This window comes from Bacillus rossius, chromosome 8 (genome assembly GCF_032445375.1).
Source record: "Bacillus rossius redtenbacheri isolate Brsri chromosome 8, Brsri_v3, whole genome shotgun sequence".
Classification (NCBI taxonomy): Eukaryota; Metazoa; Arthropoda; class Insecta; order Phasmatodea; family Bacillidae; genus Bacillus; species Bacillus rossius.
The window spans coordinates 35,330,605-35,350,335 of NC_086336.1; the positions used below are offsets into that span (position 1 = coordinate 35,330,605).

At 38.7% G+C, this 19,731-nt stretch overlaps 1 protein-coding gene across 1 annotated transcript in view; it reads left to right on the forward strand.

Moving 5' to 3' along the window:
- Positions 1–19,731, forward strand: part of LOC134535357 (galactose mutarotase-like) — a 328,406-nt gene that overhangs the window by 263,189 nt on the left and 45,486 nt on the right. The window lies entirely within an intron of this gene.

Consider the following 19,731-nt stretch of genomic DNA (forward strand, 5'->3'; position numbering starts at 1 on the left):
TCCTATTTTATGGTGTGGGAGATATGTTTAAAATGTTTAGCTTTTAAACGTGTCAATATTTTTAACCTCACATTTACCGGCTATTTAAAAAAAAAAAAAATTAATCGCAGATTTGTTTAAAAAATCTAATTTTGAAAAGAAACAAACTGAATGGATATATTGGAACAAATAAACTAATTAATGTTACTGATTTATATGAACATAATAATTCTCAGTAAATAGTGAAAAAAACTAAAATTATTAAAGATGTGATTTCATATACTGATTGTTCGTTATACTATTTTTTTTTAGAATTTTTTAAAAATCCTAATTTTGATTCGAAATTTTTTAATGTAATATAATATGTATATTTGATTGTGACGTCCACTTTGCACTAAACCACTTGGGTTTAATGAACTCGGCGTGTACCTGAGTCGATAAATCTACTGGCGCCCTTAATTCGTGCGCATTTGGAAAGTTGCGGAACAGCTGCAGCAAACTTAAACGAGGGCATATTTCAAGCGCACTGAGCACCGGGGAATTTATCCCCGCGGAGCTGTGCGGACTCGCTGCTATGTTGCTTAATAAAGTCGCGCCCTTAGCAAATTTCCGGAAGAGTTTCTGGAAGCGCCGGCTCCCTTGCTGGAGTAAACCGCTACACACACACAAACACACACACGTGTACTTAACGAACAACTGGTGGAGAGCGGCGAGTTTGAGTATTCTTACGTCGGAAAGTCAAGGTGAGGTGAAGAGCTTCTCACTTCCCGTTCAGGGCTTTTGACTGACAACAAATACCGCTCGGGATGAATTAAACTGTGCTTTTTGAGAGAGGGTAGGAAAGGCCGCATCCTGCATGAATTATGAGACTAATATAAAAACAACAATATAATCTGAACGACTCGACAGAACTCGATTTGGTTAGATTTTATCGTATAGATATTTTCGTTACGTAGAAGTGAATTAACAGAAATAGACAAAACAGTGAGTATAGATTTTAAAAAAGGCAAAATCATTTTTTTTATAAAATAAGTGTTTGAAACCAAAAAAAAAAGATTAAATATGAAGAAAAATTTTGATGTAAAACTGTCACCTAAAATTACATATGCAAATTCTTTATATTAAAAAAGTCTTAGAACGAAATATATAACAAAATTTTCTTTTATAACCGCATATGTTTAAATAATTTAAAATTAGCTTAAATTTGAAATATATAATTTTCCTAAGATTTGGTTACAATAAAGGCTTTTCTTATGAGATTTTTATAATTTTACAGTCAATTTTTTTTTTTCATATTTGTTAATTTATTTTTTCTTTTATTTCATGAAAAATCGTTTGAAAAAGAAAATGGTACAGTGTATTGACTACTTCTGTACATTTCGGTTTTCGTGATGAAAATATCTAGTTGACAAAACAAACTATATCGATTTCTATCAAGTAGTTTAGATTATATTATTGATTTTATATTCTTGTCATTCATGCACGATGGAAAATTTCCTATCATCTTAAAGTTGGTCTCACGAACTATGTGAAACCAAAAAAAAAAAAGATTAAATATGAAGAAAAATTTTGATGTAAAACTGTCACCTAAAATTACATATGCAAATTCTTTATATTAAAAAAGTCTTAGAACGAAATATATAACAAAATTTTCTTTTATAACCGCATATGTTTAAATAATTTAAAATTAGCTTAAAATTTAAATATATAATTTTCCTAAGATTTGGTTACAATAAAGGCTTTTCTTATGAGATTTTTATAATTTTACAGTCAATTTTTTTTTCATATTTGTTAATTTATTTTTTCTTTTATTTCATGAAAAATCGTTTGAAAAAGAAAATGGTACAGTGTATTGACTACTTCTGTACATTCCGGTTTTCGTGATGAAAATATCTAGTTGACAAAACAAACTATATCGATTTCTATCAAGTAGTTTAGATTATATTATTGATTTTATATTCTTGTCATTCATGCACGATGGAAAATTTCCTATCATCTTAAAGTTGGTCTCACGAACTATGTTGAATTTAAAATTTTTCCATTACGGTTTTTAAGAGGATTTTTTTCTAAAATAATAAACTCTATACCTACCTTAAATTTGTTGTTTTGCCACACATGTTTTCAATGACATTCACTTAGTGTAACATCATGAGGGTAAAAAAAGGTGTGCTAGTAATTATCATCACTTGCGCGCCTTTTACACCAAAGTTATTATACTTAGTGAATATCATTGAAAATATTTGTGCCAAAACAACAAATTCAAGGGCAGTATGGAATTAAAATTTTATAAACAGCCCTCTTAAAACATAATGACAAAAAACGAAGAAAAATTAGCATGGCGTGTGAGACCAAGCCTTAAGGTACACTGAAAGGTTTTTAAAAACGTTGCGATTCATACAATTTATATTTTTAGTTTTATAGATGTGTTTCCTACGTTTAAATGCCTAGAACAGACAGAGATTTAATTTCACATTTTCGAATGAGTACAAGTGTTCAACAACAATATTTTTTGAATAAGAAAACGCGGTGCCTTTATAAATAGATATTATAATTCTGTAGCGAGCCATATGGAGTTGGCAGAGGAATCGAAGTTCTTGCTACCTGACTCACGGAGATAGACGCAGTGTATTCAACGTACCGAAGTCTGCGTGTTATGATGTAACTATCGTCGTTGTGGTTGATGACCTGAGTCGTCTATACATAAATATATAATTATAACGATAATTTTTGTTACACAGTGCAGGGCTGTACACCAAAATAAAAAGATAAAACGATTATGAGAATGTTTATGCTTACTTTGAGCTGTAAACCAGTTGAACTTAGATTATTTCATTCAGTACTGTGATCTCGAGTCCTCTGTCGTCTCCAAATTCTGTCTCTGCCCCGAGATCATGATAAACTTAGTGACCATGGTAGCCTGTAATCTTTCGAATAAAGAATTTCTGTTTATGCTGAGTTAAAACTAGTTGCTTTAAGTGAAATTGCAATGTCGGATGTTCTGCACACCCAGCCATTTCCGTGGTGTGACAAGAGAAGATTTGTCAAGACAACACTTATGAACAACAAGAGGTTATCTAATCAATTATGAAAAAATATTGACGTTAATACTGGGCAGATGTTACGACCATTTCGAATTTTCTTTGCTTACATATATATTTTGTAATGGTTTTGTGAGCCCAGGATCACAAATCCGCGTGAGCACGGAAAAAAAAAAATGACACAGCAACAAATGTGGCACTCCAAAGGAGTGTCACAGTTTAAGTGTATTTGACGAAGAAAATAATCTGCTTATATATCTCTACGGGAAAATATCGCTCACCGTATCTTTATGTATTTGATATAGTTATTGAAAATTTTAAATTTTACCGCCTGGTTTTATATTTTTACTACGTATAACCATACACACCGATGTGCCTTTTCATTGCTAAGTAGGGGATATCTTGTTTTCTTCACTCTAAATAGGTGGGGGATATCTTGTTTTCTTCACTCGAAATAGGTGGGGGATACGATTTTCCCTCTCTTCGCTCGTTCCTCGGGAGTCTGTGATGCCGTGCGTGAAGCGTTCCCAGCATTCTTCCTCACTGCGCTGCTCTCGCCATTAACAGCTCAGTGTTGGTTCCTGCGCCCGGCGACCTCAAAATGCTTTTAGGTTTTCCTCGCGCGCGCTGGGGAAAAGTGTTTGGTTTTTGGGGGGGAGGAAGGAGAAGTGGGAGGGTGACGCTCGCCCCATTAGCGCCGTGATCATTTATTACTGCTTTCTTAGCGTCCTCCGCTTAATGTCTTAAAGACTGCCAGGGAGCCGTGTTCTCGAGGGGGCAAAAGCTCACAATCTCGCGATAAAGGATAGTGGCTTTATCACTTGAAGTGCCGCCTTCCGAACATAACGAGTGGCTCGGGGGGGAAACTTTTGACAATTTACACAGGAGATCAAAGGTCATGCTCGTAACTAAAAAAAAAAAATTGTATTCATTCCTTGGCGGTAAATTACAACCACAATTGAATCTCATTTTGAAATGTTCAATCAAGACTAGCGTTCATGATTATATATAATTTCTAAATTAAGTTGAGTGATGTTTGCAAATCTGTACCTTGGAGGCATAAGACACTATGTCACATAAACCAAATTTTACATCAGATCAGTTTAAAGAAATCTAAATAGTACCTCACTTATTTACTCAAATATTTTCTGCACATAATGTGTCATTTTTTATCACTTCGTATATCTTGGTGCAGCATGCCACTAGAAGGAACGCAAATTTATGGTTAAAAGTGCATTCTGCCCAAAAATAGACATAGTGTATTATGCCTCCGAGGTACAGAAAAAAAATAGCGTGTATATGGTTGTGTGGCGGAAAGGAAGTTTTGACCTAAATGTATAAAATATTTATTTTATTATTTCTCATTGGCAGACATAACATTATGATAACATGAACATTACAATAAAACTGGAGGAGACCGCCAATTATTCATCACAGGATAGTTCGTGCAGGGTCACTAGGCTGGGTTTTTAAACTACGCAAGAAACGCAAAAAAAAACCAACGCCAAAAAGTTCAATAACGAACTTTTCAAATACTATGTATAAAATAGGCAAAATCAAAAACACAACGTAATCATTGCACAACTTTCAACTTCTTGCGTATCTGCATTCCTTATTGGAAGTGGTGCGTTCCGAAAACTTTTAAAGACGCAGACGTTATGTGCATAGAAGGCCATGGTGTGATTTTTATTAGAGTAAATATGCCATATTCACAGAACTATGAACCTGAATTATTTTTATTTTGTCTTTGGACTCGAATGAACGCGATGAGAAAAGATTATTTTATTTTATGTGCTTTGTTTTTGCAAAGGAGTGTAATATATTTTCTTACGAGTAACATAGAAGATTTTTAAAATGAAAAATGGAAGTTTGGATTGTTAATAGTTAGTTCGGAATAAAAATATTTTTTGTATGAAACAATTAATTTATTGTATGCCAAGAACTAGGTGATTTAAATTGGAATGAAATCACCAAACTGGTATAATAAATGAAGAAAGAGTATTGAGATGTCGATATGATTGGCATTAATGTATTGGTACATGAAGTTTCATCAAGGTATGTGTGTTACAAATATGAATAATTGCAATTAGATATAATCCCAGTGGTAGGGAAATAGAGGACTCATGGCTCCCACTGAGTTGTAAATTAGCCGGCAAAAACTTTCAAATTTTGATATTTTTTTCAGAACATTTGACTCGTGTTGAGCGTCCAACTATTAAAGGCAACGCTAGATACTAATATTTAAATATTGCTTTAAATTACCTTCTGCAGTGACCATATTTTATTTACGTCAAAGTTTATATATACAGTCGATAGTAATATAGAGGTCAAATATTAAAATTTACAAAAGTAATATAATCTTACATACAAATCTATGACACTCAACGTTACACTCGCAATATTTATATTTATATCAATTATACTGTAAGGGTTAGCTTCCCCGCATTAGATAGGCCTATATTACGTGTTCATTTTTTGAACTTTCTCACAATGAAATAAAATAACACCTTTAATTAAGTTATTTATCCCTACTAATATTATAAATGCTATGGAGTGTTTGTTCATTCACGCAGCAACGGAGCAGCGGATCTGTATGATTTTTTTTATTGTAGATAGTTTATGGGCCGGAAAGTGACATACACCACATATAATTATGAAATAACATTCCTAAGAGATTGAAAAAGACATAGGAGGTAGGTCATAGACACACAGACAGTGTGTTTGTGTCATTTTTCTATGTCCGCCACACGGTCATATAGTGAGGTTTGGCAACTTCCTATCCTTCTCCTTGGCGAAACACATCCGCTAAACGAAGTTTGCGCCTGCTATAGAGCTCAAGGAGCTAATAGCAGTTTAGTTTATAATTTATTCAATAGGTGGCGTTGCCTCGAATTCATAACGGGCTGTCGTTTAGTGCGTCCATCACGTCTTGCCTTTGGGTTACCTGCCTTCCCACAAAATGAAGCTGAAGATTGACGTCCCGGTTTTGCTGATGCACATGGGACTTTAAAATCATAATTTACCATTTTTCAAGTGTATGTCCTACAGACTTGAAACTCGGTAGTGATGTTCCTTACATTATGATGTGATTAGCCCGGGAAACGTCAGGTAATTCAACTAGTAATTACATACGTTTCCATGATAGCTGTGAACTAACAAAAGAAGGCCGGGGAAGAAATTCGTTTTCTACTGTTTTACAATTTCAAATTGTAGGGTTGGTTATGTCTGGCGACTTCCGTGCTTTATGAACGACGGTGATTTGCTTGCATTTGTTGCGAGTTGCGTTATTGCGTTGATGCGTTCCTTGCTTGTTTTTTAAACCTGGTACCTTGAGAGGTCTGCAACGTAGTTTGAGTAGATGGGACGTGTATAACCGTCCAGCGTCACGTCACGACTACTTATGAATGGCCCCACCTCGTGTTAGTTCCATCACTGAGCTTGCAAAACGTGTTTCCTTTCAGCTTGCATCCCACTTTCGAGTTGCATTATTACATTTGTTCACTCAGTGCGAAGAGGCAGGTTTTAATGTAATTAAAACAAAAGCACCTGTGTAACTGCTAAGTGATTCAATTTCGGGCCAACCACGTGCATCAACCGCACATGGTATCGTACACAAAACGATTCGTGTGCTGACGTCATAAAGCGGGAAACACATGGTGAGTAAGAACAATAAAGGTTACCGTGTTGGTATATTAGATGTTAGAAAACGCAGACAAAATATTTAGTGAGGTGATTGATACCTCATGAATATTGAGATAGATAATATACAAGCTACTTAGAGTCTAAATCATTTCTAAGGTTGATATTCGCACTTGAAGACCAGTTTAAGGCAATTAAACATTATAGAAAAATATATTTAATTAAACTGAAATTCTGTCGATATTATTTTTTTTAAGGAGTTCTTCGCCCAATTAACAAATTTTTAGTAATAAACCCTCCCCTGCGCGAAAATAATAGAGGGTGGCACCCTATTGTTGCATATAAAATTTGTAACTTCAAAAGCTATATAGATAGCTACTTGATGCCGTTTCATTGAGATGCGCGAGTTAAATATAAACATTCTTCTTACGGCCAGGGTAGTCGAAAGAAATTGAGGACCTGGGTGCACATAATTTTGACATAGCCTCCCTCCCCATTATTTTGTGTACATATTTTCAAACCACGCATTAAAAGCAATTAAAATAACTTACTATACATAACTGATCTGAGCGTACCGTGCCACTTTTTAATGTATCCGTTGAATTATATTATCAAGTGACTTGTAATTTTCGACCTACTACCGGAGTAAACACAATCACTAAAATAAAATAAAAAAGGTGCGTGCCGCTACGCGCGATAGCAGTGAAACTTCACAGAGAGAGGGATGTGAAATTTTCAAATTACTCTATTATTTTTAACAAGCGTAATCATGCGTTGAAAATATACCTTTATTTATTAGTGTCCATTCATGTCTTAATAAAATCTAATAATGGATTAATGGGTTTATGATAGCTAAAATATGGTACATAACCCTACTCGAAATGTCTGTACAGATTGACACAATTATATGATGCTAAGAACGGACCCAACCTAAGAGTTGAGAGAGTATAGTTGCGAAAGAAAGTATGCATCAGTATGCAAAAACATGGAAACGTATGCAAAGGTATACAAAAGTATGATACAAGTATGTAATCGTTTTCAAAAGTATTGTAAAGTATTCGAGATCCATGCGCTGCTGCCGCATGTACCCGGCGATAAAGATGTTTCAAATGAAAACATTTTTTTTTTCCTTCTAAACCCGCGCCATCAAGTAATATTCATACAGGTTAAATTCGTTACCTACTCACTTCCGTTGCCCCGTGATTCCGAAATTAATCTACCAGCTGTAACCAAAGTTTCAATTCCAAAAAATATCGGGGCTCAATCGCGTTCCCTCTGCCCCCCCCCCCCCCCTCCTACCTCCTGTCACGTGCCCGCCTGCCTATGGCCGTGCTTGTGGCGACTGCCCAGGACGCACGGGAACAGTTCCAGCAGCACTGATTAAACGCCTGGGGCGCAGGCAATACTCCCTGCACGCGGAAGTATTCACGGCGAGGTAAAGCACTGCCGACTGACTGGAACAAACAGAAAGCACAGAAAATATTTTTTTTTTTTTCATTTCGGAAGTGGAATTTTTATTGTTATTTAAAGCCGGTAGAGGAATATCAGAATCACTGGGTAACGTGAGTGAGTCGTTAACGGAGTTGACGTGTGAATATTACGCGATGGGGAGGGGTTTGAAAGAAAAAAAAAGTTTTTTTAAATTGAAACAGCTTTACAGCCGGTTACAGATGGCTGGCATAAGCAGCACGAGGTTTCGTTTAATTCCGAATACATACTTTTGCATACTTTTGCGTAACTTAAGCTCTCTGTGAAAGAACAGCTAGCTAACTAGTGGCGCTATCTATTGTGTCGATTTTAAACACATCTTTGGGAACATTTGGGGCTTAGTTCAGTTGCCAACCGCTGGTCCCGTCGTCGGCTTCACTGCGCTGCGGCGCGCCTTCGGGCCTGAGCACTCAGCTGCTGTGTCCATCCTGCTTCGCCCTCCGCCCCTCCTTGTCCCCTCCCGGTCCATCGACCTTCTGGAGGAGGCGGACCTCATCCCTAAGCCACTTCCGGCCGAGAATCCCTCGTTAGAAAGCCATACATCAGCGCTCTCGACAGCTCGTGTCTTGTCCAGCACCAAACTTTACTATCAGGTGTTCCAGATCTAAATTGTTCCGTGAACCTCCCAGGAAGAAATTTTGGCAAATACCCTACTACAGAAACATTTATGTTTTGAAAATTACTTTTCTCCTATACTTCGCCACAAATTTCATCTTTGTTTTAATTACCTATTTCAGTCATGTTGCCGAGGTATTAGTTTACTAGTAATTAAAATTACATTATTATTTTATCCGTGAGTGAACTAATACTATTAACGAAACCATAACATTTCCTGCCAGGATTTTTAAGTATAGATTCAAAGGTTAGGCTTTATATTATCATGGTCGGCTTGGAAATCCCCCTGAGGTCCGCATAGGGAGGAATCTGGAGGATACTCCACCCCTAGCGGAGAGTGGTATTTGGCCCAAACAAAATTGTTCTATCATAGAAACTCTGTTGTTTGGTTTCCACTGGGACCACCGCCCGGCGACCCAAGCCCCTCAGAATTGTATGGGATGGTGAAGGGAAAATATCAGGATTTTTTTTTTCACAATACAAGGACAATACATCGACAAAATTCCATAATATAGGAAGAAAACAGTGGACGAGTTACATGAGTCGTACATACATGCGTGCATACATTTTTTTTGTAAGTATATTTACATACATACATGCATACATACACACATGCTTACTTTGTTAGTACAAGGTTTTTACATTCCTGCATACATACTCACACATATACACCAGCATATATTTTTTTTTTCTTATTTTTTTTTCTATGTACGAGAAGGATATATATGGTTACATACATCACATACATACATTACATACATTCATGCGAACGTTGTTAGTACATAATTTGTTTTGTGTGTTAGTATCAAGACAATATATGTTCATACATTCCTGCATACATACATACATACACACATACATATATACATATATACACGTATTTTTGTTAGTATGAGGTTAATATTCTTACATACATACATGTACACATACATACACACTTACATAATTGCATATATACTTCTTTTTTTAGTTTAGGATTACAAAAATAATACAGACCACATATATACACTTATTGAACTTTTAGTTTGTTTTTACTTGGCTAAAGTATTTAATGTGCACGAAAGTTAATAAAGCTAGAGTGATTTATTAACACTTCACTTCACTTAGCTTCGCTTACCTACTTCACTTATCAGCGTTTATTTACTTATCGGCACATCACTTCGATATACTTCAAAACACTAACACGTACACGCACACTTAAAAAAGACACTAACACGTACACGTACACTTCATTACACTAACCCTTACACTGACGGCTGGTTGCTAGGTTTTGATATTGCAATATGTATATATGGTTTGACCGGCTATAATTTACAGGGCTCGCATGTTATCAGTTATTTTTCAAGATCATCATTCATAGTTTTAATTATATTGTGTATTTTTTTATATGGGGATATATCGTGTCGTTGTAAATTTCATTATTGGATAATGGCCATGTTTCTTCATGCGATTTTAACATAACTTTAAGATTAACGCGTTCTGTTGTGAATAGAGGGCAATCGTATAGTAGGTGATAGGTATCTTGCTGTGCTTCTCCACATTGACATGTATCATCGATGTCTTTGTTGAGTATTGTGCCGGAAATTAGGCATTTCGTCACCTTTTTAAATTTTTTTTCTATAATTTTAAAATTTTTGGGGTTTCTTATTTTTTTAAATTTATCTGGTTGTTAATGGGGGTAATTTACTTTTGTTAGGCCGGTGTACGCCACGGATTTAAACTTTGTGCCAGTGGACCGAAGCCCCTTCCCAGGGGGCCAATCTGATATTTTGCTGTCTAATGTGGACATGGTCAGCCCGGTTGAAATTTCTCTCGCCTGCAGTCACGTCCCGAGTTTGTAATTTTAATTCCCTGCATGACCGAAACTGCATAGAGCAGCTCCTGGGCTGCAAGCTGCTACCTTGTAGAGACCTGCTGAGAATAGCATGTCTCGTCACGAAGCAGTCTCCAGTGGAGCTGCGTTCCCACCGGAGTGGCGTTTTCTGTGCCCCCCCCCCCCTTCCTCTCTCTCCACATCACTTTAGTTCTGAGAAATCCAGGAGCAGTGACCTGACATGAACTTAGCCAAGAGACCTAAAGAGACCTCCGCGAAACCTAGCGGCAGAAAAAAAGCAACTTCACCCATGGTGGCCAGCGAGCTGAGACTACGCTCGTGACACCTGGCGGCGAGTCAGTTCACCGCCTCCGTTAGTTCCGCTTTACACCGCCAGAGCGCAGCGCCGCTACGCCTTATGGCCCTATGCTTTCTTCTCCCGACCTGTTGAAGTCGATTGTTCGTTGCTTTCGTTTCGGTCCGGTAGAGAGCGCGCATGTCGTGTTCTTGTCACGCCCGCCTCGGACTCCTTCGGAAATCTTCGGCTTAGAACCGAACCTTCCCCCTCCTTCCTCGGGCGTGAGCGCCCGTTTTAATTAGAAGTTTCGTCCGCCCTCGTGGACTCTATCCTCTGATCGCGGCTACTTACCACGTGTGCTCGACGTCCTCTGCACTAAGAGGCCTTTCGCGGGAACGGCGATTTTCGGTTGCACTAAAGATGTAGTCAGTTACTTAAGGGATGTGATCCCATTTGTACAGTAGCCAGGCAGAGGTAGTTTTTAGAAAATTCATGCGTAGTTAAAGTTTTTTTATTTATATTTTTATTCTAAAAATTGTGGTTTCCTTCGCGCATCCGCGAATTTTCGGTGCGCGTCATCCTGATGTCGGCGCGAGACACCTCGCGAGCCCTGTGTCCACACCCTGTTTGGTGAGTAATCCGTTTTATTTTTTTTCCCAAATTCCCGTTGTTGGCTTTCGCGCCAACTGTGTAGGACTGTCTGGACTCAGGTCTAATTCGTTTTGAATTTGGACTGTGTTTCAGACAGGGTCGAAGTTACGGAGGGAGAAATTGCCCCCGCACGATCTTCGGGACCTCCAGCTGATCCCCCCCCCCCCTTGTTTGAAGAGTTTGGCCGGCAGTCCGAGGTCATCCTGGCAAGACCCGGGTGATATGAAATATATATATTTTCTTTTCACTTAAATAGAAGGAACTAAAACAAAGATACCAGCGAGCAGTGCTTTAAGGACATCATCCTCAAGAATCTGTTAAATCGAGGAAACTCATATATATATATATATGTAATTGTTGGGACATTCAAATTTGGTGCAATTTTTAAATTTTTGATTATGTAATAATATTTTGTTAAGGTGTAATGTGTATTGTTTTAAATTATTCTGGGGCGCCCCCTTTAACTTTGTTAATTACTAAGATTTTTATTGTCAGGTTTGAATAATACGAACACAAAATTCCATAATAATAAACTAGGAAACCCTATAGACCAAGCTACCAATGTTGTGTATTCATTTATCAGATACCTTCTTCATTGTAACGATCCACGAACTCCCAAGTTACTAGTGTGCAGGGAGTCTAAATTTTCTCTTGTTCACCGTCTCGTGCCCCCTCTGGTAATTAATTTTTATTTATTAATATTTTGCCCAGCAGTTTCCAAGGACTCTTTGATTAATTTAAAATAATATAAAAATTGGGCACGAGGGGCGTTTCAGTATGTTCTTGAAGTAGTGTTTGATTTGGCAGTGGCCAGTTATTAGTGATATTACTTCCTTGCAGAGATACAGTCCACTAGAGTACCATTCTTGAAAGATTTTTATAAAGTTTTTTTAAGTTATAATTTCCGTCACTGGTTGTTATCGTGTGTATCCATTCTTGTATGCTGTTATATCTTAGATATTGTTTGAAATATTTTTCATCTAATGGATGATCTTTATTTCTCAAAAATGAAGTACTTTCCATCTTTAAGTTCTGCTGTATACTCAACGTTGACTTAAATTACTGTTTTACCTTGTTTTAAATTGTAGACTATATTCCTATTTTGAATATTGAATTCTATGGGAATTTCCTTATTTAATACAAGAGTAGCTACGTATGATGTGGTTGAACACATTCCAGTAATTTTTAATAGGACATATCTCTGCGTGGACTTGAGAGTTCTAATTATATGCGAGTTGTTTAATCTGTGGGCAAAGACAGTTGCTGCATAATGATATTGTTTTGATGTAGAGAGTTTTGTAAATAATTATCTGTTTTTTCCTACTGTACTTTTTTATATTCCACATCTTCTGTCGTAGTTGGAAGAATTTTTTTGTTTGTTTTTTCAGTAACATTTTTAATATGGGGCAAAAAACTTAATTTAAAATCCAAGTAGATACCTAAATATTTATAATTATTTACAAATTTTATGCTGATATTATTGTATTTAATATGGAGAGGTCTCCTTTAACTTGCATGGCGAATGTTTTTGAGACGGAGATTTCGAGATCATGTTTCTTCATCCAGTCGTGGGTATTGGAGAGGACTGTATTTGATATTGTTTCTAATTCGTTTCTGCTATTACTATGTACGTATGACAATGGCTAGATCGTCTGCGAAAGCTATGGTTACTGCTTTATTATGTTTTGTACCTTCATTCCTGCGATTATCCGCGACCAGTATTATTTCTTAAACTCGAGCAAAGTGTAGTCGACGAGGCTTACCAGAGACTTAAGTCCAACTTTTCCTGACGTCATCGGCGGGGAGGCGGTGTTCCGTCAGCGCGGCAGTCTTCGACGTCGTCCTAGGGGCTGCTTCTCCTCCTTGAACGAGCTGAGGAGGGGGTTTATATACCCATTCAGACAACAGCTGCCTTCGGTGAGCGCCATTTCAGCTGCCGATTATTGTCGTTTATTTTTTTCCATAACCTAACTAAAACTAAGTGTATTTTGGAGGAGTCCGGGTTAGGGAGGGACCTAGATGCGTCTCAGGCCGAAGCCTATTCGCCTAGTCATGCTGGGATTAGCCATGCAGGGAGAGGGTCGCATGCATCATGTGCTAGGAGGTGATTGGCCAGCCATGGAAACTATTGGCGCCATGACTAACTCCCCTCACTCTTAAATCTAGACTATAACTAGAGATAGATTGTGTCCAGGTAAAACCTGCATAGACACAGGGAAAACCCTGGGCGCATTCATGCGGGATGCAAATTGGCATGCATTACGTGTAGGAATTTACAGGAGACAGAGGATGGTCTGGATGAAGTGTTGGACAGAGTAGAAAAGAGTCTACCATGCGGGGGTTGGGCACTTGGACTCGTGGTCCGCTTTGCTAATTGTCCAGTACTGGTTTTAGTGACCAGGGACGCAAGCGCCTCTGGTGGTGAGTGGTTGCACTGACCACTCACTCCGCCGCCAGTCAGCACTCCGCTGCCGACCGCTGGGCAGGAGTTCCGAGGATTGCCGAAGTTCCCCGACCCTGACGAGGCGGCGGCCCTCAAGCAGCCCGCGCGCTCCGTGCGCGGCGGGACAGTATCACATTCGGCAGGGGCTCACGCTCATTTATGTTCGGGTACACGGGTATCCGTAACAACAAAACTTGTGTTCGTTCTAGGTTATTTGGTCCTAATACATAAAACTTCCTGTTATATTATTGGCAAAATCTTTGTTTGTTTTTTTTACGACATACGACAAAGGCTGCAATAGCGAATTTCCAATTTTTCTCCAGTCGGTGTTTTCTAGGCATGCGGTTTTTACTACGAGTTTATCTCTTCCCAATTATAAAATGAATACTGTGTAAATGGGGCTCTGGGTACAGGGTCAGGTTGGTATACGGGGATGCAGCCCAATGCCTTACCGCCATCTTGGATTTTGGTGTTAACATTTCCCGTTTTTCCTCAAAAGTTATTTTTAAATCCTCAAAAAGTCACAACATTTCCCATTTCCCAGACAAAAATTCCCACTTTTAAGTACAAATATTTTTTCCCCCTTAAAAAAAACTAAGAGGGGCAAACTTTACTCACAGAGGGTCTGAGGTCATGATATAAACCTTGACCTCCGCCGCCATTTTTAAATTCTTTAATTATTTACCTAGAAATTCCTAAAAAAAATCATTTAAAGTCATCTATAAATATACTTATTGGATCCTTGATTCGATCCATGTTCAGTACATGAAAGGTTTATTTTAGACTAAATAATATTTATTTACCATTTATTTAGTTAAGTATTGACTAATATAATGATTATTTACTAAATTAGATAACAAGAAATAAAAAACACAATTACTTCGAAAAAGATTATATTTATTAATAAATTCTAATCTACTACAAGTACAAACAAAAGTATATTGTATTATAAATGCTCTTCATTCAGTGAGTGGGATCTATTTTTTCCTCAGTCCACCCCCTCCCCTTCACTTTTTCCAATTTTTAACTTGATGCGCCCGATGGTAAAACACTGGACTCATATTCCAGAGGGACCCGGTACGAGTAATCCCGGTGATGCTGACGTATGTTCCTCATTGTTTACCGAAATAACGCCGTGCAAATACTAACTGTAATGGTTCCTTACCATGAACCATGAGCTATTCCTTCACTGTACCCCTGAATAGGACCGTTGTGTGGTACCATTTCTAATGATAATGACCTCCTTGTTGACGAGATGCACACTACAACTTAAAAAATCTGCTAGCAGTAATAATCGTCCTGGCATTGCATTTAACTAATACTGTAATCCACTAGTACTCGGATAATATGGAGAAGAATTGGGACGAATCTTTTCAATCACAATTATTGATATGGCCACACTCTTAAGCCTAGCTTCCAGAGCGGTATCGCCTGCAAGCGCAAGGCTCTGAACTGGCGCACAGTTTTCTCCTAGTCCATAGGGCAACGATGACACCAGATGGCGGAGGAATGAAGATAAATATGTAACGCTAGTCCCTTAGGTGCATCAAAGAATTCGTACCGAATTTCTCATGCCTAAAAATTCTTCTGAAAATGCGCGTTTTAGCTATTTTCTCTCTCCTAAAATTACAGTTTAAAAACAAAATCTGGAAACAGAACTACTTATCCACCCTTGGCGTATTCTTAAATGCTTTTCGTAAACAGACCCCACTAAGATATCTTGAGCCGTTTTCGAGTCCAGTGGTTTCTTCTGACGCTCTGCACACCGTATCCGGGTTGTTGTTTTTTTTTTTTTTTGGGGGGGGGGGCATTAGGTAAGACACATACTAACAGAAATATGCCATATTTATTTCAACTCGTTTTTTCATAATATTGTCTTATCGTTTATTATTCAAAATGTGACTTCGTTAAAGCATACAATAAGAGATTTTCAATAACCACAGTGTCTACTGAAATCATTAATACAATTACAGTCATTCTAAAAAAAATAATCCAATACAATACACCAAAGACTTCAAAAGGAAAAACTCTTGAAGCAACCAGCCACTACTGAATTCATTATTTTTATTAAACTGTAAACTATGATTTAAGGAAAACAAATTATGTGGAGTAAATTATACAAATTTGTTATTGCCTAAATAAATATTCTAAGCAAGACTGAGTCTTTTTGTTACAGACCCTCGAGAGCAACTATTTGGGCTTTCGACAGAGTCCGTGCGTTTGTGTTCGCGGTGAATGCCGGGGGAAGGTTTTCCCGGTCATTTCGGCGGCGGTGCGAGAGGCCGATGGGCGCACGCGACCCGAACGCACACAGAGTGACAATTTGCCCTGCCGCATTCAGAGTTGCAAAGCGAACACCCACACCGCACGCGGTCCTGAAAGCCAGCGCTCCACCGCGATCGGGGAGGCCGCCACTGAAGTGTAACTGAATTACGTCGATGGGGCCTTCGCCTCAACTCCCCTCCCCTCCTCCTCCTCCTCCTTTTCTCTTTCCGTACCCACCAGCCTCTTAATCGCTTATGGTCCGTTTCTGCGACCCTAATTACGCCAGCTAAAAGCGGCCGGCTGTTCGCTTTAGTGTCAGGTCCTTACGGCGTCCGGCGGCGCTCGGTGGAAACGTTTCGTTTAGATTTCAAAAGCGCGAACACCAACGAACCCCGGTAAAAGATGCAGCGAGAAATATAGATACTAATGTGTTCAAACATTATCTGCAAGCCATCCTGAAGTCTTTGTGCCATGCAGCGTGTCCCGAAATTATGAAAAATTCTCAAATGGAGTACCACTGGTACCGCACATGAGAGCATCTGGAAATGGTGTCGCGGCGCGTGGGACTAGTGAGTAGTGCGAAGAAGTGTGTTAGGACCGAGGGTGTGGGGTAGGAGACAAACAGTAGAGAGTCACTGTCGAGCCGAGCTCCAGTGGGGAGCGTAAATTATAGACTTAAAGTGTGAGTCAATCGGATTATTTTAATATATTAATGTTAATTAACTTCAATTAATTAATGAGTATATCCTTTCTGGATCTGTATTTCCCACGTGTAACAATACACTAAAACTTGTAACCGTCTTCGCACGGGTAGATACAAAATCTGTAACGGTTTACTTAGGATAAGCTTTAAAAAATTAAATATAATTTTTCATCTGTTTTAGGGACAAATATTGCAATAATTTACGGAACCATATATATATGCATGTATATATAACTGTCTATTTACATCTGGAATAATGTATCTTTATAACAGTGAAAAAAATTTTAATCAGTCATATAGTATTAGAGTTTTTTTCTATAAACAAAAAAAGTCTCTTTCGTTATCTCCTATGTATAAAGAATAGATTCCGATTGTTTGTTGTTTCTTTTACAAATATATATTTCTACTATGATCTCGATTAAATTTTGCACCCCTGATCTTTGAAATACGTTTATGTGAGATTATGGAGGGAACATCCTCCCACCGGGCCCAACTTCGTACCCTTTAAAGTATAACTTCAGTACATCTTAATGAATTATTTTTGCTGTTGCATTGTTTTGCTTTATCTCCATGGAAACGGTTATTTTCCTTAGATATCAAGCGAGTGCAGTTTCCCATCCAACTTGCAATCGCTATGAGTATCAACAAGGCACAGGAACATGTTCTCCGAGAGCACGTCGCTGTACTCCCGGCGACATGCAAATTCATCTCCCTGTACCTTCCGGTAGAACCAGGGAGTAAATAGCTGGGTAGAACCAGGGAGTAAATAGCTGGGTAGAACCAGGGAGTCAAGAGTTGGGTAGAATCAGGGAGTAAAGATGGATATGGCCACATCGACTTTGACAGGTGCTGGGATCGCAATATGGGCTCTGGAAACATCCTCCCGAATGTCAAGACTGCTTCCATCAGGGCTTTCCATAATGAGGTGTGGGGCCCACCTTAGGGTCACCACTCCTCCAACAGGCCGCAACCCATTGTACTCGCCCTTTCATCCATCACAGGCCGGCTGCACCCTTCTAGATCACCCAGTCCCAGTCAGGCCCAAAACTTGCGGAGATAATCCACTACCAGTAGGAGATGAACTCCTTCCAATCGCAATCAGGAAATAGCTGATAGCAATCAGGCTGGTAACAGAGCTGTGTAGCCGCTCACCTCATTGGCTTTTCTCAGGGTTCGGAAACCCTTCAAGCCTGCTCCAAGCAAATCATCAACAACTGCCAAGTGTTAATCCATCCCAATTTGTTCCTGGGCCGATAAGAAAACCTCAGAAAGGATCTATTAATATCAGAGGAACAACTCGCACTGCTACCGACCTTTGGTGAACTTGTGGGCTTCAGACTGTTCACGCCTACACCGCATGATCCGGCTGCTGGAAGTTCCAGTTCATGTGCGGTACCAGTGGTACTCCATTCATGGGCGTCGCAACCGGGGGGGGGGGGGGACGGGGGGGACACGTCCCCCCAATAATAAGTGTTCAATTTCGTCCCCTCCAATAATTATATTATATTATAATTAGTTTCGTAGTTATATTAAAAATATGATTTCTGTGATATAACCCATATGTTGCGCATGGTGCATTTAGTTCAATCGTGGTAATGTGAGCACTGTGTATTTTACAAATTTGTTCTTTGAAAATATATTTTTATAAAAAATAAAATATATATTGCAACCAACTATAATTAGAATATCTAGGAAAGTAAAATGCCTGAAAACCACATTTTTGCACCTTCAAACCCCAAATCCCCCCGCTTTTTTTTTTCCAGGGGATGGATATTCCTCAACAACTAAATCAATTGCAGTCCCTCCCAAAAAATATATCCTTGCGACGCCCATGCTGGAACCACCACTGGCCGTCTGGACGCAGGAGCACCTCGGCGAACCTGCCCCGGTTCAGGAGGCTTACAGCCGAGACGGCCCGGGTGCGCCCGACCCACCATAGGTGTACCCAGTCCTCTCCGTTCCATTCGCCAGTGTCACGTCACCAAGAGACGGGCTTTAGGGACGCGTCGTCACCGAGGCTCAGCAGTCGAACCCCCCAGAAAGGTTTCTGTCGCATCTGCCGTCGCCTGAAGATTCAGCACTTTCACCATTTATGTTACCCTTCGGGCAACTGAGGATGTGTGAGGCTGGGTTCCTCTCGGCATGGTCATCTTTTGCTGATTTTTTTCAATCACCCATCGGTGTTGCGAGTGCGGTAGATTTCCGTAATTGTCGAGAGGCTATATCTTCGCGTCAGGCCCTCTTCCGTGGACCTTTTATGTCTCGGATACTAGAGGTGGCAACAGCACTGAGACCTCAAAGGACAGTATCACTGTGACGAGGTGACTATACGTTTGATATTTTGCTGTGCAGATTCAAAAAATGAAATGTTTTCTATGTTTCAAAGTTAGGTAACCAATAAATAATTCTTATTAACTTCATGTATTTTCATCCCCATTCTTTCCTCTTAACCTTGTATGACTAACCAGTTACAATAGTTTTTTACACTCACTCTTTTTTCTACCGATAAATCTACCAGTTGTTTCGTCCCTAACAGATCTTTAAAATTAATTATTCATCACTAACTTTCATATCATAAATTAATTTTAACAAAATGTTTTTCTCCTTTATCCTGTAGTTTGTATATTTCAACATTCAAGAAAAAAAACTATTATCCTTCAAGTGAAATTGCCTTTTAATTTATTCGTAGTGTCAAATGAAGCGGACACAACTTTGAGTTAAAGTATAGAAATGAATATATAAATAATTAATAATAACATTCTTTTGAAATTGCTGTAAGTACAATTTTAAATATTAAAT